Source organism: Python bivittatus, unplaced genomic scaffold, assembly GCF_059951505.1.
Source record: "Python bivittatus isolate LINGU-HERP-01145 unplaced genomic scaffold, Pbiv_v1 ctg000590_np1212, whole genome shotgun sequence".
NCBI classification, from domain to species: Eukaryota; Metazoa; Chordata; class Lepidosauria; order Squamata; family Pythonidae; genus Python; species Python bivittatus.
In genome coordinates, this window is record NW_028277086.1 from 27,656,483 (window position 1) to 27,680,712 (window position 24,230).

The following is a 24,230-nucleotide window of genomic DNA, read 5'->3' on the forward strand; positions in this document are numbered from 1 at the left end:
GTAAATGGCTCCTCTAACTATACAACCCATTAATATTTATAAAATCTAGGGATTCAGACTATTTTCTTTGACAGTTCCACCTTTGTTTTGAGAGTGATCGTCATTTTCAGAGCTGGGAAACTATTGGTGTGGTTGAAAATTCAGATGCATTCCTTTCCTGACTGTCAGTTTTCTTCTCATTAGTGTCCACAAGTTGAAGGTGTTTGGAAATGACATATAAATAATATGTAAAAATTCTGTAACAGGATCTCATTACCTATGTTTCACCAGTCCCGGGGACAAAAACTAGTGCAGTATCTTGAATCTACTAGAAAGTAAATTTCACTTTGAAGTCATTGTGTAACTAAATGTGTACCTGTGCTTAGAGTTAAATTGTAAAACTGTTAAGCTGCAGTTTTAGAGGATTTACCTGAAAGTAAATTCTATTCAGGTTATTAGATCTTTGGTGAATCATAGTGCCAGCTTGCTCGTCTGTTAATTCTACACCCCTCTTTTCTTCATTGATAAACATGCTGCCTCCAGAAGGATGATTATACATGAAACATACCATTAAAATCATTATTCAATAAAATAACAGTGTTACATAATTAGCTTCTATGAAACAAAAAAATCAGTCACTGATGCTGAATAATGGCTGGATTAGTTTGTCTTTATCATATTCTAATGCCTTTTTAGTCCTTATAAAGAGCTCCTTCCTGAGCTCCTCAGGAAAGGAGGTTTATAAATCTAACAAATAAACTGCAGACTTTTATAATTGTATTCATTTATTAAATTTATATCTCACACTTCAGGAGTGTAAGCATTGTACGTAAGTGTTATTGTTTTCCCATCATTTTTTAAATCACAGTTCTCTATAGAGAACTATAGTAAATAATATCAACTTCATCTATACAGTGTATGTTGCCCAATGCTTTCTTTATGAATAAAGTTGAAAATGCATAATAATAAAAATAGTTCTTTTTATTTAAAAAAAGCTTTTATGGCGGGAAGTGGCATGATCAGTCATGTGGCCTAGGAGCGCCATATACCCTTCAGCCAGCACTGACTATATCTTTTCAATATGTTAACAGCTTGAATCAGTGGAAGAATATATCAATTTAAATATTTTAAAATTTATTTTTTTAAAAAAGAAAGAGGCAATGGCATATATTTGCATAAAGGATTGTGTTGTTTTGAAATGCATGTGTTTAAAGAAAATGGTCTTATAACAGTCAAAATCAAGTCAAGTCTCTTTCAAATCAAGCTTGACCCCTAATGACCATTCCAGGTAATTTTTTAATAGCTGTATGGAAGGGATTTGCCAGTGCCTTCTTCTGAGATGTTGTTTTCAACTTCCCAGTTTAGTGTTCTGCACTAATGTTTTTTGAAGGTTCCCAATCCAAGTAGCCACCCAGAGTTGTTGGGATTTGGGAAGAATACACATTTAATAAATAAATAAATAAGATGTATACAGTTTTGAAACTTGGTGAGGGCTGGGCACAATGAAGAATTTAATCTTCAAATCTCTGTTGAGTTGATCGAATTCAGAACTTATGAGAAATTAATTATGAGAAAGTTATGAGATCAAAAATATATCCAACAAAGGATAGTAGTTTGGCTTTTTCATTATTCAAAAGGTAAAGTATACAGTTTAGATTCAGTGCTATGTGTTGGTTCAACATAGATTATAACTCCTAGGTCATAAACTCTTCAATGGCTGGAAAGAATAATATTTTCTTAAGATCAGAAGAAATAAACCTTAATGAGCACTGAACACTGTAATGTCAATGTGATCAAAACCCTTTCTGTAGTCAATGAAGAATGTATCTCTTGTTCCCTGGCCTTTTCTAAAACCAGCTTGAACATCTAAAACTCGTTGGAACATTTCCTTTTCTACGTAAGGTGCTTAACTCTGTTGCATGAGTCTAAACATTATTTTGCTAGGATGTGAAATTGAGGGCATTGTGTGGTAACTTGCACACTCTTCTTTCCTTTCTTTGGTATTGGCAGGTGGACTGCTTCCATTCTATCGTTCTCCAGATTTTCTGGCATACTTTGGCATTTCTGAATATTCTGTGTCATTCATTCATTCATTCATTCATTCATTCATTCATTTATTCATTCAACTTATATCCTCTGCAATCACAGGACTTTGAAGGCCCACAAAGTAAGAATGTACAATGGAGTATAAATGATAGACATAAAACAAAAACCAACACAGTAGATGGCAAAACCCTGCCAGAAAAGCTTTGTTTTCATATGAAGAATATGCTACCAATAAACTGGTTCTAACACTGCACTTTAATCACTGTTCACAGAGAGTTGATAGAATAAGTAACCCCCATTGCTCTCTGTTTTGTTTTGTTTTTTTTCCATCTTAACAACTGGAGATAGATAGATGGATGGATGGATGGATGGATGGATGGATGGATGGATGGATGATTGATAGATTTGGCACTTAATTTATAGCTCTATTATAAAACTTGCATACAATTTCTTAAGAAAAAGAAGATGGCTAATATTGAAAACCAATGTATAAAATCATTACTTGTAGAACACATATGATTTCCTCTCCATAATTATTGCCAAGCATAAAAATAGTGAACAAATACACTAATATTGATTTTCTTTTTTTTATGGCTGTTTGACAAAAAGATTTAAATTTGTGCAAGCCAAATATTATCTATTTATATTTTAATATTGAAAGGAATGCTTTGGCAGGACGTAACATGTTCCAATATTTGCTTTTATTAATATGGTTTTATCTATAGGCTACTATTTCTGTACCACATCATTATTATCATCATCATTACTGGAGATGCACATGTTGGGCTGTATAAATTATTCAACGAAGTTAGTCTGCTTTGCCAGCTATCCTAGTGGAAAACTCTTTTGGATGGATATTTGTGTGTGTGTGTGTGTGTACATGTGATTTTGTATCTGTGTTTGTATGTGTATATGTATGTATATGCATGCCCAGAAGAGGATCTTGCAGCAGCCATGTCAAAAACTTCCACTAAAACAATTTGCACAGTCCTGTGGTCATGGGTTAACCATCATATACACTGAAATAGATTGGTATTGTTATGTTCCATAGCCAATCAGGACTGGTTCTGTGCTGATGGCAAACAAAGTCTGATAAAGGTGATCCTAATGTTTACTTGAAGAGGAAAAACATTTTCAGTTTTTCACAACCATCACTAAAGTTACTGATAGAAGTTTATTTCCAAAGCCACAGAAAAGTCGGCAAGAAGCATTATGTTTTGACCTTGTTTTACTACTTGAATGTCAGCTGCAATTTTTTTAAGCTGATGCTATTGGATGTTTTCTGTTACTGGAAATGAAGAAAATTAATACACCATGTATGTTTGTATATATGTGCACACACACACACAAATATACACGCAGAGAGAACTATTTCAGGTATTTCACCCTCTAAAAAGGCCTTATCAACTAGGGTTCCACAAGAGAACATGATTGAAAAAGCATCTTTTTTTTAATTTTGCACACCACGCAATGCTAGCGCACACATTGTGGGAAGTTTTATGTGCAGCAGTTCAGCTGTTGGCCTGGTGCTTTGCTGTTTTTTGTAAACTTCATAAAACATAAATTGTGCAGGTTAGAAGTCAATTTTACTGTGAAGTTTTTGTATTTTTTGCGATTTTCTCATTTAGTTATTTATTATTCAAAAGAGCATTGATAATTATTATTGGAATATCATATCTATAACTTACTGATCCTGCTAACATCCTGTAGCTGTAGATACAATAATTTTTATGCAGGGGTTCCCTGAGATCAGAAAATTATTTCCAGGGTTCCTCCAGGGTTAAAATTTGAGAAAGTCTGCTTTAAAAGAATGCTGTGCACAAGACTGGACCTAGATGAAAAGCTTATGTGAGGAACCAAAATCTTAAGCGAGGATAATAATAAAAGAAACTAATAAACCAACAGGCATTGGCAGAGCAGTTGGTCAGTAAAAGAAGAAGTGGAGACCCAACTGTGTAATAATTGCAATATAACATTGGTGTCCGTAAATACTTTTCATAGGTTTAATATTAGACTGTATCACATTGTGGGTAAAAATAAGTGGAATAACATATAAAAGCAATGCTATTATTGGTGTCTACTACAGCCCAACTAACTAAGAAGATATGGATGATGCCCAAAAGCAACTTGCAAATCTTTTAAAGAAGCACAAAGTTGCAACGATAAGAGATTTTACCCCAAAAGCTTTTGAAAGCAAATGTTGTCAAGTCATAACTCTTAGAGGAAATTCCTCACTTGCCTTTAGTAATTTTCTCTGGCAGAGACTGGATAAGATCAGGATTTCTTGACTTGATATTAATTAATTAATTAGGAACTCTTAGATAAAAAACTGGAAGTAGGGTCATTGGGGGAAAGTGACCATGTAATACTGTAGTTTTTGATTTTAAAGGAAATGAAAGCTGAGTATGGTTAAGCATGTACCTTAGACTTTAAAATAAGAGGTTTTAATAAACTCAGAGAAATCCCATGGCAGAAGAAGCTAATGAAAGAAGTGCTCAAGATGGAGAAAAAGAAATACTAAAAGCATAGATATAAACAATTTCAGTGAAGAAAAAAATAAAGGATTCTCACAAAATACCCCTCTGGCTCAAGGAAAAGCTGAGTGAACATCTGAAAAGAAAAAAGAACACATAGGAAATGGAAGGTCACAAAGGGAGAGTACAGAAAGGTAGCCCAGAACTGTAGAGCTGGTGTCAAGACAGAAAAAGCTCAGAACGAGTCGAGGTTAGGAAAGGATGCTTACCCAATATAATGGGCTTTTTAAGATGATGTTCAAAATAAGAGGAAAAGAAAAGAGTCACTATACCAGCTGCTCAGTGAAAACAGCAAAATGATAACAGTAAACAGAAAAGACAAAATGACTTAGCTATTGGTATAGTCTTTTCCAACCAAAAGGCTTGTGTTCCACATACTTTTAACAACCACATAGATTTTGTCCAGGATGAAATGTGATATTAAAAATACAGTAAATATATATTTCTATATTTGTTTCAGATAATAAATGCTTACTCTTGAAATGTGTTTATTCCTGGTATACTTCCATATTCAGTAGGGGCATCTGATGAAAGTAGGTTTTATCTTTCAAAGTTTCCACTCAGTATATTGGTTTCTAAAGGAGAATAATAATTTATGTTTGTAGATGGGATGATCAAACCATTCTTTCAAATGTGCCTCCAAAGAATATAAAAAACAGAAGTTAATAAGGAATTTGCACTATTTCTATATTTTGCAATAGACGTGCCTTTATAACACTCTCTGCCTTTCTTTTATGAGCAGAAGAAATGTGCATATCTAATAGAGGAGGAAGGAACACACTGTCCACACTTTTGTGGAAGGGTAGAGATGAAGAAGAGGGCTAAGAAGAAATGTAAAACCAGCAGAAGCAAAGAAAAACTATTCATTGTGTGATGAAAAAAAGAACCAAATATTTCTGTGTCAGAAAGTATAGTTCAAAAGTAATAGAATAAAATATTTGCCAGTTATATTGATGATCACGTCTATGCATCATTTAGGGATATATGCCCTTTTCTCAATTGCTTCAAAATATGTTCTTTGCTAGCCTTCAGATTAGCTTTCAAAATAATTAGCTAGCATCATGCTTAAGCAGAGATCAAAAACAATGAGTTTTAATTATAATTGTGACGAGCTTGAAAGTCAAAGATGTTTGTGTATGAGAGTGGAACAGCTCAACGTGCAATAGGACAATACAACATAAATATTTACAGGGCTTTTGATTAAAGGAAATTTCGGGCACGTTGAACTTAGCTATTTCTCCCCCCTCCCACCTCTGTGAATAAGAAATGATAATTCAAATCAGTATCCCCTTTACAGATGCTGAATCCATGTGAATTGTACAGGAAACATCTAAAACAGATTAATGCCTCTCCAAGTTTTTTTAAAACCAAGAGGTTTTTTATTTAAAATCTGCATGAATGTTTAGATTTTAGGATATTTTTTTCATGGGTGTTTTTCAGAGGAAAGCACTGTGATGAAGTCATCACAAAATAACTGCAGAAAGGTTATAATAGGAACTAGGAATCAAAGATTTCACTTAACAGAGGCGGTAAGTATATTGTACATATGTGTCAATCACAAACATAGAGTCTCTGTATTTGTACTTTATTATTTATGTATTTATCAAATTTATACACTGCCCATATCACTATACAAGTTGACTAGGCAGTTTACACATAAAAATGATAAAAACAATAAAAAATATTTACAAAATACAGGGTTAAAAGATGACGGAAGCGTCATCAAACCACCAACCACCCCCAGTACTGTGAGCCCTCATTAGATCCTCATGCTAGGTGGCAAAGCCAGGTCTTCATGCTTTTCCAGAAAGCCAGGAGAGTGGGGGCCAGTCTCACCTCAGGGGGCAAGATGTTCCACAGGGCGGGGGCAATGGCGGAGAAGGCTTTCCTCGACCCCACCAGTCAGAATTCTTTAGCCAACAGGGTCCACAACATGCCCTTCCTGAAAGACCAGGTGGGATGGGCGGATGAACAGGACAAGATGGTTCCTCAGGTAAGTATTCAAGTATTTAAGAAAGTATTTCCCAGTTTTCAGATGTTGGAAAAATAACAAAGCAGGTATATTGCTAGATGTAAGGACCAAGACATTTTGAAGAGTGAGCCATAAGGGATAGTCGGGAGCTGGGAACCAGAAGTGAGCTGAAGATTGGAAAACAGGATAAGAAGGCAGGACCAAAAAATAAGCTAGACATTAGAACAGAAGAGGGAAACCAGAATGTAAAACAATTGCTAAGAAAGCCTCCACTGTATGAGAAGCTGATGATAGTTATTCTTTCCCAAAGGATCTCTTGGAAGCAGACTCAGTGCAAACCTAGAAGATGCTTTGTGAAGAAAGTGTCACTTACAGTTCAGCAATTAATTGCACAGGGCACTAATCAGCAATTTCTGACAGCTAGCAAGGGTTTAAAGATAGATAAGCTTGTATCACACACTATCAACAGGAAACCAGTATTTGTCAGGTTCCCCAGCTCAAACTTGACAGAAGCTATCCAACCCAGCACAGCTAGATAAGAACCTTGAATGCAGTTGACTGCCCACTCTCAGTATGAAGTGCTGTTCCTTCTTATACCCAGGTCAGTTTTAATGCAGCACTGCTTTTCTCCATCTTTACCACAGCTCAGTGGACTTGTGTTTTGCATTTTTCAAACTTGGTATTGGGTGGCAGGTTGTTGATACAACCAGCATTCCTGCCATGGGAAACTCTAGATCTCAGCAAAACTTGCACAGTGTAGGTATTTAAGACACATGACCTTAAATATTCAAGACAAGCATTCTGAAGATATTTAAGCAATGTTTGACTGAGACTAGGAGAAAAGAAATGGTTCTGAAGATGAATTAGGGGTGGGATCATAGGTAATCAACAGAACAGCAAGAAGGTTGCTATGATAAAAATAAATAAAAAATGCTGTGACAAAAAAAAAACATTTCTGCTAAAAACTGGGAGAAGGACTGTATTTCATGGTGTTGTTTATCACCTTGTACAGTTCTGCTCCCACAACAAGCGGTAACAATAAGTACAAAAAGAACTTACTAAGAGGAACAAAGATAAAATGAAGAATGTTTTTGACAAATCCATTTTACACTAACAAGTATATGACATGTAATTTTCCCTTAGTAAATAATAATTTAATAATTATTATTAAAGTTGTATGACGCCCAACTCTCAATGACTCTGGGTGTAAAATTGGTAATCAATTTGCAGGCAAATTTGATTAAAACAAATATGTGATTTAATTAAATACTATTAATATTAGAGTAATATGGAAAGGTGAATGATGAAAATCAGCTTCAGCTATATTTACTTTATTTATTCTTACTTAATATCTTAATTTATTTGAGATATTTCTTAATTCTTTTCTGTGCTTACCCTGAAAGGGAATAGCATGATGGGTGTGTGTGTGTGTGTGTGTGTGTGTGCACGCGCACATGCCTTTGCACATTGATATGGAAGAAGTATTGAAAATGTTAGAAATTCACTTACTGAAGATCTTAAACTCTGACTGGAGCATACTTTGTGGTATACTTTGTACCTACTGATATCCTGTAAATATGACACTCATTGATAAGAAGATAATATTTCCCACCTTTTGTCAAGATACTGTCATTATTATCACATATAAGGTGGATAATTGTTGATAGGAAAAGCCTGTGCACCATAAAATGAAAATCACAATCTGTAATTTTATGATAAAAATTAAGTTAAAAGCTATTTAGCAGGCAACATTTTACAACCACCAATAAATGAATATTTGAATTTCAATTACCATTTAAGATTCTGTCTCTACCATGAGCAGTGACTATAAATACAAAATAATTTTCATTCTTGTTCGACCTATAGAGTCCTGCTTGGCAAAGACACCAACATAGGGCAAATTCAATATAAGAAGAGGCAGCCTATTTGAGACAATGTCTCTGTTTGAGAGAATGCTTTTTAAATGGGCTCATAAATTGGTCACTGTGGAAATAGCGATGTTAAATTACTGTTTCTCCCTAGAATGGGTGTACTTTGGGTGTAGCCAATCACAACATTCCTATTTTCCAAAAGATGAGCTTGCTTCCTTTTACCTTCTGTAGTTCCCCAATAGCAGTGTTGTCCAAACTTGGCCACTTTAAGATGAGTGGACTTCAACTCCCAGAATTCCCCAGCCAGCATGGCTGGCTGGGGAATTCTGGGAATTGAAGTCCACTCATCTTAAAGTGGCCAAGTTTGGACAACACTGCCCAATAGATTGAGTGCCATCCTATATTATCTTTGTCTTTATTTTCCATGTAGATTGTTAAGCAAAATACTTTTCACCTTTATTTTTAAAGTATGCTTTTTGGGTCATCGTAGGGCTGAAAAGCATTCTTGCAAATAAAGATGAAGATTGGTTCTTTGTTTTGCAGTATGTCAGCTTCCCAGTTACAGTGTTTGTAATTAAAAGAATAGCAAAACATCAACTGGAGTCAAAATCCTGACAGCGAAAGGGAGTTTTCACAGGCTGTTTGATATCTGTTGGAATCTGGTTACCTTCCTCTGCAGTAGCTTCTCAAATAATCTTAAGTATATTCAATAGTCGCTCCAGACTCCATCCATTGGTCTTATGGAAGACATCCTGCTAGATATTCACTCTAGCTCAGAGTGATATTAAAAGGGCACTGAGCTCTTACAAACAAGTGATTCTGAGGGAGAAATCCGAAGCTACTTTGGTGGTGTGCATTTACATATGGCAGATTGCTTAAGGGCAGTAAGGTGCTACTTTGAAAAATATTATTAAGTTAAGGAAAATCTGCATTAGAAATTATGGGTGGGTGCTCATTTATCCTCTGGTATATTTTTGATTCAAGGAATAGACACAAAAATATACTTATTTATAACACAATTTAGTCAATCGTGTTCCTAAGGCAGCTGACCTTTAAAAATAATAACCAGGATCAAAATGGTAACTGAGAACATAAAAATAAAAGGGTGTTGCTTTCACTAAAAACACAAGATCGGGGTTATCTTTCCAGGAAAACATTTCATGTTTGGGCTGGCTGATTTGAAAACACCAGCTGTTTGGAAGTCACACACTTCATTTTAGCAAGATCCTTGCAGGATGCAATTTACCAAAGACTAAGTTGTGGGAAGAAACAATGTGGGATAGATGGTTCTTCAGGAGCCCTAGCCTAAAATTACACCTTGAATTACACCTTGAAACTCATTGGACTTGGTGACGGGGTTTGGAGTTTCTGTTGTTTATGTGGAAAGGGAACTACTGCTACTAGTAGTTTCTTGAACCTTTGCCTAAAAATATGGCTACCCCACATATATTGGAATCTGCAGATGCTGAGAAAGAAGATAACATCTCTCAGAATCACAGCATGTAGCCACCTTCCTGTCCATAATTCACATTTTTAGGAAGCTTTTCAATTATCACCTAATCCCCATTCAAATAACTAGGCCCAAGTAGCTGGTGTCCCATTCTCATTTAAAAACTTTTCCATTAAGTGTTCCATTTTTGTTCAGCTTAGTTTGCCAGTCTGTCTCTTCTCACATTTTGTTTTTGTTTTTTAGTGTGAATGTTACTTTGACTTTTTGTTGCTTTTGAAATTGTTACTGATTTTTTTTTTCCCATTATTTCGTGCCACTTTTTTCTTCTTTGTAAGCTACTCTGCAGCTACTTTTTGGACAGGGGCAGGTAATTGAATAGAAAACATACCAAATGATGACCCCAAAAGGGTTGCAGTTTCTAGGTGGTCTTCAAGGGCAATCCCATGTAGAGCTCATTGCAGTAGTCCACTCATGATATCACAAGGGCATGAGTAACTGTAGCCAGTATCTTCTGCTCCAAGTGGGCAAAGGCTGTCCTGGGCACCGCTTCTACCTGTTGTTCCAGCAGGAGCTGCAAGTCCAGGAGCACCCCCAGGAAAGGGATTAAAAAGTAAAATGTGTTCATTTTGAGGCCAAACTGAGGAAAATATAAAATATCCTGCAGTCCCAAATGGAAGTACACCACCAAGCTGTCTAATCAATAGTTGGGATTAAATAATGCAAAAATTATGCATCCTGTTATTCATGTTCAATGCTTGTAACCCATCTTGGTTATACAGAGAGCAGTGTTTGTAAGACATCAGTATAGTGTTTCTGAACAGTTTTGACCTAAAATAAGCAACTAGAATGACAGGGCTCTAACTTTTGTTATGCCTTTAATTTCAGGAAGCATGGAAAAAACCTATTTTGACTCCAACACTCAAGGTTCAGTGTCACCAGGATAATAACCTTTTTTCACAATTATGTAATCAATAGCAATTTGCATGTTGCTTTTTTACTGTTTTTTTTACTGTTTGTTTTTTACTGTTTGTTTTTTTACTGTCACAGGAAACACTGAGATTTTGACAAGGTTTAATCCCATGTGACTTGTATTTTATTTTTATTTCATTTTGAGGATGTACACTGATTGATAATTGATCATCCAATAATTGTCCTAAAGTAAAGTTGTCTTTTATTGACAGTAAATATATAGATTGTGCTTAATAATTGATGGAAAAAACTGTAGTGAAAACTGTTGCAAAAAGTTAAGTTTGCTTAAGTACATTGATTTCATTGAGCTCAAACATACTAATAGTCAGTTGGGCTTTTAAGTAGTAGGAATATTTATTTGAAGAATGATCTGTTTAAAGCAGGATTAATGAATTTCATAGAATCATAGACTTGGAGGGTCTATCTGTTCTTTTGAAATCCAGTATACAAGTCTGAGTCTTTGCTGTTCCTTCTCACCTTAATATCATAAACTCAAAGATAACATGGACTTTTTCTCCCAATATTCCAGTCACTCATTTCTTCAATCAGTTTTTCCCTGCTATTAAGAATAGTAGACCTCCTTGTTCCATACTATACCCAATGATATATAAAATTGTCAAAAGAGGTCATTTTGTTGGACCTCTGACTCTTGGCAAAGTTAGTTGTCCACCAGATATCAGGATATCTGAAATCTACCATTGTCACTATTGCATATCTCTTTGACAGTTTGGTGATCTGACACAGAAAGTTCTCATTCATATCTCCTGCCTGTTCAGGTGCTCTTTAATGATATATAAGGGCAACACTTTTTTCTTCTCTCCTTTTATTCTTTCTTAAACACTTTCAACAGGATTTCCATGTTCTAATTCATGAACTTCTCTGCAAATATAGGTTTTATTTATGTACAGCATAACACCCCCTCCTCTTCCAATCATTTGTGTCATCCTGCCAGTTCTCAATGATGTTTATGATATCTTATTTGTCCTCCTGTCTTAAGAATTCAGGTCTTCCCTATTTTGAAGTCAAGAAGGAATCCAGGAGAAAAGAAGAATATTTGGTCCAAAACGGTCCAAGAAAATATGAGTTTAAAATATCAAACATACACTATAATAGAACATATTTTCTAGAATTATGCTATAACAAATAATTGGTTTTATACCCCCAGTTGCTTTTTGTAGGCTAAGGCAGTTGCATTTACCTGTTTCCAGCCTGATCCTTCCAGTCTTAATTCAACAGATGTTTGGGGAAAACACCTGCATTTTCCTCAGTTGTTTAAGAAACAGGCAGCCTGCCAGTTGAGAGAAGGGGTGAAAGAAAGAAATTGAAGACATTTCTACCTTCATGACATGAAAGATAAATTGGCTTCAAAATGCAACTAGTCTAGTTGTTGAAATTTCTGTAACATTATCCTTTATGTATTTTTTGTATTTAAAAGATTTATATGGCCGCCCATCTTAAGCAACTCTGGGTGGCTTACAACAATAAAACGAATAACTATAAAACAATCATAAAACAGTAAAACAATAAAACCCTTTGAGTAAATCTTTTACCTTTTCCTTTATCCTTTCAATAAATCTTTTTAAAATCTCCGCGGAAATCTTGCCTTTGACTACAAGGAGCCTAACAATAATTTCTATAACTCTTTGTTCCCATTACAAGGAAAGTTACCTGGCTTTTTGTTTGTAACTTTGACTATGGCAACTGACCTCAGGGAAAAACAATGACAGCTGAATAGGTTGCCAGTGCCTTATTTCAGCACCAAAATCTGGTAGATGGTACAGATCAATCAATTGCTAATGCCATTACTGTGTTTAACCAAACTGCTAATGCTGCAATTTGGTTAAACACAGCAACTAGCTGTGGCTGCCACGGTTGCTAATCCTACTATTCCTAATCCCCTGATCATATTACCTTGCTGTTCAGGCTGGTTTCTGGACAAGTATGATGGGCATTTCCCGTAGATTATGGATAGCTATGTCAATTTTATGCAGAAACTGACAACTGCCTTTAATAACTCTGTTGTAAAGTTACAGATAACATTATGTAAAGTAAGCACACTGTGCAAGAGTATACAGAAGACTTAATTTCATTTAAGAGATGTGGGGTGGAATGAATTAGCGCTGATTGCTCAATTTTAAAAAGGCTAATCTAATGAACTGCAAGATGAGCTAGTTTGCTAGGGCATACTAGATACTTTAGAGAAGTTGCTTCAGCATTGCATGACTATAGATAGAAGAGCTAAGACACAATAGGGATGGGAAAGAGAGGAAATTTTACATCAAATGTCCAGTCCCTGTTTCTTTCTAACACCTTGGACTCTTTCAGAGTTGAACCTATGCAGTTAGACCATCCCTATTCTATCAGCCGCACAGAAACCACACAGAAGCACCCTGGGTTTATGTCTTTATTGCTGCACTTCAGGACAGTTTGCACTTGCCTCTCCTAAATTTTTTCTTCCTGTATCAGCTATGAAATGACATACCTGTGGAATAAAGGGTCACATTGTTATTAAGTGGTTCAACTATCCCAAGCCTGAGAGTTTGGAAATGAGAAAACCTTCCTTTCAAGAACTTAGAAGGGGATCCATCAGGCAACAACCAAACTTAGTAATATGATGCAAGGGATCAGCACTTTATCCTGCTTATTATGTCATGTTCTCAAGCCAGCTCTGATACACACTCTTCTGTGTTATTGGACTCAGGAACAGTGGCTAACTTCATTAACAAGGCAATACCCACTCAGATGAATAAATAGCTAATGCATGTGATGAAAGACATTTCCAGACAAATGTGACTTTAGGGTAATACCTTTCTTGCTATATCAACTGGCTGATAAGTTGCCTCTGGCTGAAGTTGCTTATAAACTTTCAGTGCATTCTTTTTGTAGTATGTCATCCTTTCAGGTTTCTTTTGGATTTCAGTCCCATCACTTACCTGAGACTATCCATCCCTCTCCTGTTCCTGAGGCTTCTAATTTTTTTTTTCAAGAACTATAGCCAGTAATTGTCAAATTATCAAAAAACAATTGGAACTTTCCAAGAATACTTACAAGCATGTTGCTGATCATTGACAGGAAAAGTCTCCTATTGCAATTGGGGATTGTGTTTGGCTTTCTATTAAGATCTTACTCTCCTCATGCCCCTTTCAAGAAATTGGATTTAGAATTTATTCGTCCCTTTATTCAGATCAGCCTTGTCATGAGGAAAATCCTGCTCCAGTAAAATGAGAACCAGGGTAATGGAGATCTGAGTTTGATTTTTTTTATTAAGATACCTATGCAGTAATCACTGGGCCTCAACCAAAGTGAACCTCAAGTTTAGATCAGTGAGAATTGTATAGAAACAGAAAGAAAATGTGCTAATCTATAGTGTGTAATTACTTATATAGTATAGTCCCCAATCTTACCTCACTAAATGAAGCAAATACTTGAACCCAAACCTTGAAGCTGATGCTTGGTTTTGTGTTTCCCTAATCTGCCCCATTGAGAAGGAAGCTGGACATTCTATTTGTTCCTGGCTAAACATTTCAGTTTATAATATGGCCCTGCTTCATGCTTCCCCTAGCTTGGCAGATTTAATCTCGCTTCTTGCCTCAGGGTCAAATATAGTTAATTGTAGCATCAGAAAGCATTCTGCATTCCTTGCTTGTTACTTGTGTTACATGGGTAAATATACTATATTAATATTAAAACAGAAAGGATCAATTTCTTGTTTGCTTTGCTTTGCTGTGCTAGCTGAGAATAAAATTCAAACTTCTAAACCCCACAGCCTGATGGCAATTTACTTGCATCTACCAGCCTCAGTACACCCATTGTTCCATTACTCTCTACTGATTTTGGAATGCTTCCTAGACCCCTTGTGTTCTGCAAACCTCCCTTCTGCATTTTTTTTAGTAGGTGAGGACAAATTCAAGATGGAAGAGATTTTGGATTCCAGATGCAGAATATTTGATTAACTGGAAAGGTGGTTCTGACCCTGAAATGTCCTGGGAATTTGGAGATAATGTTCATGCATCCTGACTTCTGCACCATCTTATTGCAATATGCATTCAAGCCAAAGCCACCCTAAGTATGATTGGTGTATACAAAGTCATTTGAATTCTGAGGAGGATGACAATGAATTGGAATTCAGGGATAAGGGAGGGAAGGGATTGTTGACGCGGTGGCGCAGCGGCTTAATGACGCTGAAAGTTGCTGGCCAGAAATGGTTCGAGTCCAGCCTTCCATTAAACAGGGTGAGCTCCTGTTTCCTCCCCAGTTCCTGTCAACCCAACAGTTCGAAAACTTACGTGAGTAGATAAATGGGGACTCTCACTCCGGTGGGAGGAAAAATGCTGGCGGCGCCTTGCAAAAAAAGGAGTTGGGAGCAGTTGCCGGTAAGCGCGAAAAACCACGCGCGCCCGAAAAGGGCGCGAAGCAACAGAAACCCCGCCTCCTGCGCTCTCCAGCTGGGCTCTGCCCTAGGAAGGAGGCTCTGGGAAACCACTTCCGAAAAACAGTTGCCTTGAAAACTGCAAGGACTCGTCCAAGCAGTCACTGCAGGGTCAGCAATGACTGAGCGCAGACAAAAAAAAAAAAAACCTCCTTTCATTCCGGTCTGTAATTTCTGAACCAGGGGACTGTGAGGAGAGGGGATGCTGCTCTCTGCCTCTGAGTTGAATATCACCTTCTTCCTTCCACTGAGGTGGGAGACACTACTTCCAGCTACCCCTACCATACTCTGATGAGAGGAGTCCTGATTTGGAAGAATAACCTGGGCCATCACATGATCGAAGGGGATTTGTCTGTCTCCAGACCCTTTGGCAGGAATATTGGATGTTATTTAACTTTGGGTCTCAGGAGGGAGAAGAGAGGTATAGACTTTGCAGGCATCAGTAATGCGATGGGAAAAAGACATGAGAGGGGAAGTGATGTAATGAACTGTTTCTGGCCTGGTAAGAATTCAAGAGAGGCTTGGAAAATACATTTGCACATTCCTCACTTGTCTGGAAAATGGGCAAGCAGCCAGGCTTCCGAGGGAAGTAATAACAGATTGAGGACAGCTCCGTTTTTGCAGACCTGACTGCCACGGCAGTTAAGAGGAGCCGACAAAATGTCTGGCTCTTTGGAACCATCTCCAGATAAAGGGAATGTCTGGATCACCCACAAGCACTCCTTAGAGAAGCTCCCTGTGAAGAGATTGCAAATTTGTGATCCCCAGTGGGTTGAGTGCTCTGGGAGTTGTGGGAAACATCGAGCCCAAGCCGCTGTGTAGAGCCTTCAAAATGACACCAGATTTGCTTTCACTTCCTCTTGTAATTACTATCGTAATCTACTTATTTGGGCTTTATTTGGAAATTAAAAACCTTCTGAAAGGCAAGTTGCTGTAAACCAGGAGAACTTCCTTTTATCCTGGAAGAAAGAAGATTTAAGTAAGTCTTAAGATTAAAAAGAAAAACTTTAACTTTTAGAAAACAATGAAAGTGAGCTAAGAATATTGACTGTGGACAGTTAAGGGGCCAGATGGATCTGAAATAATAGTTTCTATGGACTGTTCTGAATTTTATAAAAATATAACTCATGATTTTGGAACTAACTGCAAGAAATTTTATGGTGGGAAAGTCTCCATTCTGAAAAAAGCAAAAGATAAGACTGGGCTTTAAAGGTTAATTAGAGGGAACCAGAGAGCAATTAAAGAGAAAGATACTTGTTAACATAATGGAGGAATATTGTCTTACTACAGAAGAATTTAAGTCTGTTTGGGAACAATGTGTTCAGGACGTATTCCTAAAACTGGATCTAACAGAGGTTTTTGAAGAAGAAAAGATTCCACCGGATAAAACAGAAGCTGATGATGATTTGAATAAGGATTTTAAAATGGACTTTAAAAAATTGCCAGACTATAAAAGAGATATGGAAGATATGAAAAAGATGCTGTGGATGTAAAAATTGATTTAAAAATGCTTGACTACAAGGAAAAATCTTGTAATCTGTAATGGATATACAACCTTCCTGGTTGATCTTTTAACAATTAAAGGGGATAACCATAAATCAGAAGAGTGACTTTGAGAATTATTTTACTTTGGATCCATAGAAGGGAAACACTAAATCTCTGAATTTTTTTCTGAAAACAGACAGGGAGAAAATGATAAGAAATTATTATCTGGGACCTTATTTGAGGAAGTGACTGAAGATTGAGCCTCTTAAAAAGAAGACAAAAGAGTTCAAAGTAGATTTACTGGATCAGGGTTAAACTGTAAAAGTTCTGATTTTGGGTTGTTATTATTGGAATCTTTTTTTTTTCCTGACCAGGTTTGTAAGAAGTTGATTTACAGATGTAAAAGAGATCTATCTGACTTAGTTTAAAATATACATGTTGCTATGATTGATATTCCTTATGCCTATGGGGATAGATCATTTATGTTTTACTTATTAGAAAAAGTTATAAGTTAAAATGCAAAATAGATTTATTTGTCTAAGCTTAAAATACACAGCTTACTATTACTGGTACTCTCAATGCTTTTTCTGAATAAGAATGATTGATGAATATTTTTTTATAACTTGGCTATTGTTTAGGGATGAGAAATGGGAAGAAGAGGGTTTTTTCTGTAATATTAGAGAAGGTGTTAAGTTACTGTAAATGCTTATACCTGTACTTGTTTGGAAAGAGGGGAAAGTCGCTTTTTATATGTCTTTCTCTTTCTTTTTTCTTTTTCTTTCTCCTAATATTTCTGTGTTTCTTTTTTGTTTGTACATCTTTAGTTTCATATTATCTTTTATATATGTAAAACTTCAATGAAAATATTATTAAAAAAGAAAGAAAATGGGCAGGCAGCCCACCAGTTCAGAGAAGGGGCAGTAGAAAGAAATTGAAGAAGTCCCCACCCTAATGAATTGACAGATAAAGAGGGACCTGAAATGGTAACATTCCAGTTGTTGAAATTTCTGTAACATTATCCCTTACCCTTTCAATAAATCTTGTTTAAGAGATAAACAGTAAAAATCATGCTTTTGGCTACCAAGACCCTGACAGCAGTTCAAAAAGACACTTCTAAAAAGAACTAAAATTTCTTTATTACTGTTACAAAAGATAGAGATAAAAATTATGTATTAGTAGCTATTTCATTATAGAATCAGTTGGTGACCATTTCTAAAACATTTGTATAAAGTATATAGTAGTCATGAAAGAAACAAACTAAAGACTGTTATATATAGTAATCTCCCTTCATTTCACCTCCTTTCAGTAGACTTCTTAAGGTACACCAGGCTGAGAGATAGTAACTATCAGGCAGGTAAGGAATAAATTCCATAGCTGGGTGGAGATTTTAACATGGATCTCCCCAACTTCAATCCAGTATCATAACCACTACATTATGTTGGCATATAAATTTCAGTGATCTTATTCTTAAATTTAAAACTACTTACATATTTTTAAAGCAAAATTGAAGGAGACTTAGTATTAAAATAAAAGTGTTGATTATACTGCACAATTTAAACTAAGTGGAGGCAGTTCCACTATAAGCTATGAGAAATGAAATTTTTAAAAAGTTTCTTAAAAAGATAGAAAACATGAGAATAGAGGCAGGTATGCAAAAAAAAATTTTTTTAATGGATCCAATAGATTTTCAAAAATAGCGGTAAGATAATAAGCCGCATAATTGGATCATAGATTTTATTTCAACTTTTCTCAACAATTTGTTTTAGTTCATATATTGGTTGCTAGTGAAATTAAGGTGAATCTCAAAAACTGGGAACTAGGAATGATTTCACAGATAAAAATGTCTAGATATTTAATTTATCAAAATTGTCTTTCCTATATCTTTCTCATCATCTTAGTATTTTAACACTTCAACAATTATCTAATGATTTCACAAAGAACTGAGAATTTCAATCTTTCTTTCTAAAGACAAGTAATTTTCATTTGTTTTATAGAGCACTTCTCAAGAACATTGCAAGCTCCCAGAAATTGAGTTTGCATAAATGATAATCAAAGCCCTCCTGAAATGTGGTTGAATATTCTTTAATTGGCTAAATGTCCTTTAATTGGCTAAATGGTTCTGCTTTTCCTTCGGAGGTTTGGTACAATCTTATGCTTCAAATTAGTTAAACAATAAGAGGATTTACTAATAAAAAGAAGATTGGAGTAAGAATGTAATTCTAAACACTTATCAATGGAAATTCCAAGTGCTGTAGCATTCTTAGGACTGAGCTGTTAAGAGAACCATTATGTTGGATAAATACACATTACTTAGGCATATAGAAAGTTGCCTTATTCTAAATGACATTACTGGACCATTTAGTCCAGTACTGTTGATTGTGGTTGGCAGTGGTCCTCCAACATTTCAGACAAGATATTTCTCCAGCCTTACCTGAGAAGCCTGGGCTCTCTTTGGCATTCACTGTCATGCCCATACTCTACAGCCCTCTCCATTCATTCACTAATAATAGTATCATAGCATATACGAAGAACTTTAAGTTGTTTTGTGAAATGGTATCCACATAGTTTGTGTTATTTTAAAACCCTAACAACAGAAAACTTGTTACAATAAATATCAAATTTAGGACATAAACTGACAAAATATCAGGACATAAACTGAGCCATGATCACCAGAATTGATGACAGCAATCCAGTACCAACTAAATTTAATGGAAATGAATGAGACTTACAAGAAGTTCAATTTTGTTAAACAGAAATATTTTGAAAAAGGTGACAATTCAGATAAATTGTTGGTCTAATTGTTTAGCATAAGGAACAGGACAAAAGAACTATACTCCTATCTGAAATAGAACCAAATGTGTTCCTACAGTGAAAGCGATGAAAAAGCAATTTGTTTAATTTATTATTCCAGATTATATAGTAAACAGATATCTGATTTGGAAAAGACTGAAGAATATCTGAATAAAAAATTCCTCACGAATTTACAGATCAATAAAAGAAGACCTTAATCAACCTATAAATGAATGCAAAACTAAGGAGGCAATTAAAAAAAAAAACCTCGAAATTGAACAAACCTGATGGTATCTCTGCAATATATTATAAGAGTTTTATGGTTAAACCTTCAATTCAAGTAATGAATTAGATTCAGGAATGTGAAGAACTCGGTCATGGAAAGAAGCCTTTATCATTTTGATTTATAAAAAAGAAATAACTCACCCAGAGTCATATAGATCTATTTCTTTACTGAATGCAGATTATAAGCTTTTCACAGCAATAATTGCAAAGAGAATAAATGTTGTTTTGTTTCAACTGAAATGATACACCCTGTTCAGATTGGATTAAAGCGGCACATGAGAGACAGTATTATATATATTTTTAATGTTATCAGCAAGATAAATCAGAAAAGCAAAAAAGTGGCTATGATTTTTATTGATACAGAAAAAGCTTTTGACAATTTGGAATAATCATTTATGCTTGCAGATCTGAGAAAAATAAATTTTGGTTCTAATTTTTTCACATGGATACAGAATATTTGTAAAGAACAAGAAGCCAAGCTAATACAAATTGATTCTCCATTATGATAATGCACTATAATGAATTATTGTCCCCTCTGACCTTCTTTATTCTTATTGGTCTTAGAGCCATTGGCAGTGAAAATATGCCAAGAAAATAAAATTATAAATCAGTATAACTCCTGACCACAAATTGAAATTATATGCTGATGATGTTGTACTCATAGTTACCCAACCAAAAGACTCCCAAATGTATACTTACATTTGGCCTCTTTATATTTTCATATTTCACAGTGTTGCTAACATGTTGCTTTAGAATATAATTACCTTGTTTGTAATTATAAGATTTTTGTAAATTTGAAACATTTAATAATTATGCTAATTTATTTACCTTGTTTGAAAATATTCAAAATAAATGATATTTGCATTTCAATGAATATTTTTCTGCAAAACATAAAATATTTTTCTGCAAAACATAAAACAGCTTTGATATAGATTCTGAAAATTCAGCCATAGAGACAGGAAAATAACCATAAATTATTGTATTCTTGGTAATTTGAGCACTCTGATCTGTTAACAGTTCATGATTTCCCTAATTAAACTTACTTTTCTATAATGACATCTTTCTTGGACTCCATTTTGTTGTGCTATTTTATCTGTACATAAAATAATGGCTAGGACTTTACTAGATTCCTGCATGTAGTATTTTATGTAATTATATATGAAGATCAAGTTTTCACCTGTATAGAATATAATATTTTATACATGAAATATATGTTATATATTTTATATCACATATCAATCATGATCCAGAACAGTACAAATATACTAGTTTTTCCAGTTAAATAAGTGCAAGTGAATGGTGGCTAACCAGGACCTCTTGCTGTGTTCTGCATCAGGAATACAGATCGGCTTTCCTATCAGCAAATGCCTCATAACAGGCAAGCAGAAAAAATGTCAGCATCCATGTGTTTCTGTTCTTGTCTTAATCCCAGAAAATCCTGGTTCATTCAAGTGGGTGGGGGGGGGGGAGAAGAGGGATGCATCAGTCAGCCTAGAAGATCAGATTATTGAACAATGATTAACTAATATGTTATTTCCTCTTGAATTCTACTTGAGCAAATTGAGTCAGCAGAAGAAATATGTACTAAAATGGTTCCTTAGCATTAAATAGCTTCTTGTGTACCAAAGTCATAATATTTAATGGCTTTTCAACCTTGCTATTTTACCCAGATATATAAGCATTGCCGATTTGCTGTTGACTATTTGCACTGCAGAATTAATACGTTGATTTTGATTCAAGTTTTTATGTGATAAATATTGAGACAGTATAGGCTAGTCTGTTTTATATATGCAAAGGTGCATGCGGATCATGCTTCTAGCCTATACATGGCATTAACTAGAAGAAAACAGCAAATAGAAGTACAGAATTTGGTTCATGAAGAAAGGATTTTGATTGACTACAGTTCTATCACCATAAGCAGACAGGCATATATATACGTATCTTTAGATTGATATCAGGTCTACCTTGGCTGGGTTTTGTGATAAGTGCATATATTGACATCCAGAGACAAGGCTGGTTGTCTTCATGTGTTAGGTATCTGAATGTTTGAATAAGCCTACTATCACGCTTAAATTAATATACATTCCTTAATAATGTTCCAAATAATGGGTAACTTCAGTTCCCTATACAACTGGAGATGCAGCCACTAGGAAATAAGTTAAAGGATCTTGGTGCTTATGTTAGGATAGGGGTTAGGAAGGGTGTAAAGCAGGGCTAAAAGTCTGGAGGTCACATGACTCCATTGCTATAAGACAAAACTCAATTCTGCAAATTTCAGCTTATGCTTAAATACATTTATACAAGCCTTCCCCCCCCTCCTTCAAGAGGATTTATACAAGACTTTTTCTCTTGTCAGTATTTTTTTTAGACCAATAAAAAGCAAAATCAGAAGATGAAAAAAACACCTCAAAACCCTGAAAGATAAACTGCTTCCTTAGAAACTCCATGAGTGAGGCAGAGAATTTGTGCAGGAAGAAACTCTAGAGCTTACAGTAGGAAAAAAAAAATACACAAACTCTGAAGAATTACAAATCTAAGAGATCTGCAGTTCTTGCTGGCACTATTGAGCACAGGCAGAGAAGCCAATGCTGTGCAGTAATTTTCAGAAGGAAATAAAAATAACTGCCATAAAAATCAGTGATAGCACCAGTAAAATCCAAGTTGTTGATACAATTGACAGGCTGACAATATACTGTAGGTGCACAAACATAGTCCAAGGATGCAGCACAAATGTATACAAGTGTATTTCTATAGTCTATTTTAAATTACCTTAGATCTTGGGAACGTGAAATAAGGTCTAAACCCATTCTTTATTTTTTTGTAACACTTGTATATAATATAAATGAAAATGATATTGTCATGTCTGACTATAATGAAAAATCAGGCTACCTAACTGCAAATCAAAGGATTCAAAGCACATCAATACCCCTCCTTCCCCAAAACTGAAAAGGATAATTAATCTGTGGAACAGTTAATCTGACATACTGGTGACCCCTAATTTAGATGGCTTTAAAAGGGAATTGGTTAAGTTCATGGAGGACAGGTCTCAAGGGCTATTAGTCTTGAAAACTCAATATTGCCTCTGGGTTGGAAGTACCTGGCTCCAGATACCATATGCAAGGGAACACTGGTAGGAGAAAAGTCTATCTATCTTCTGCCTGCACCCTAGAGGACTGAGACAGATCCTGGAGCGATCCAAAAGCATGGCTCTTGTATTTGTAAGAATGAATGAATGCAGCGCTCTTAAACCCCAGGGTTATCTGTTGTACTTTGTTAATTATTTTAACATAAGATATAATCATTACTCTCAAGGATTACTGAAGAGATTAATTACTAATTAATGACTAATCTCAGCTGATTAGTTTATACCACTTACTCAGCTAATATAGAATTATTCTTTCAACTTGACTGTATCTGATATCTTTCTTCCAAGAAAGTATTCCTGGATATTGTGCCTTCAGGAACAAATAAGTGACAGTCAGAAAGTAATTATAACCATATGATTTAGTTCTTAAGATGGAAACTTTTTTGTAGGGATGTAGACATATTAAACATCCATACATGCAGGCAAAAACTAAAAACAAAATAGACAACTAGTGGTGGTGAATTGATAAAAATAATTAGGTTACTTATATTAACTGCGGGTACATAATCATACTACCTTCTAATTTCTTGTCATTTTTAGAATTGGTGCAGAAAAGCAATTTTTAGTAATGGTCTGAAGATTCATAGTTTATAAGCAAGAAGATCAATTCTAACTTAACAATTTTTTAAAGCAGTATTCAGTACAGCAGTTTAGAATTATTCTATTAACTTTGTTATTGTAACATTCATAGCTTGATACCTGTTTGGATGCTCCTACTATATAGCTTCGTTGGAACCTAAGTGTGAAATAAGATACATTTTGCTTAATTTTGTTGAAGCATTTATTCTTTGCTATTATAGAAACCAAGAATTATTCAATAACTTCCTGGTGAAGCTGACATTGTGTACTCAAATAGAAAATTGAAATAACCCCATGCCAATGTGGATAATTTAAGTTCTGCTTACAAAAATTCAAAAAGCAGACAACAAGATTATTTTTTCCTTCCCAATAAATCTTCCTGTCAATATTTCTACAACTGTCTCCAGGTTTTATATGAATATAAAAGCCTTATGCAAAAAAACAAGATACATTGGTCTTCTTCTGATATACCTTATCAAAAAAGCAAATACCGTAATGTAGAGAATGACAACCTAAAGATATGTTTATTTCCAAAGATTTGAAATATATTTTTGGGATGCTGCTTTTATGGGTACATCATGAGCACTTATGAATAATACAGGGACGTCTGATTGAGCTCTAAAAAAGGTTGTGCTTCTAATTATGTTTAGAACCTGCATAGAAGGACAGTAGAAATCTAAAGTCCAGTTAAGTTTC

General features: G+C 35.1%; 1 long non-coding RNA gene across 1 annotated transcript in view; it reads left to right on the forward strand.

Annotated features, from left to right (window-relative positions):
- LOC148214768 (uncharacterized) overlaps positions 1-24,230 on the forward strand; it is a 121,765-nt gene that overhangs the window by 1,077 nt on the left and 96,458 nt on the right. The window lies entirely within an intron of this gene.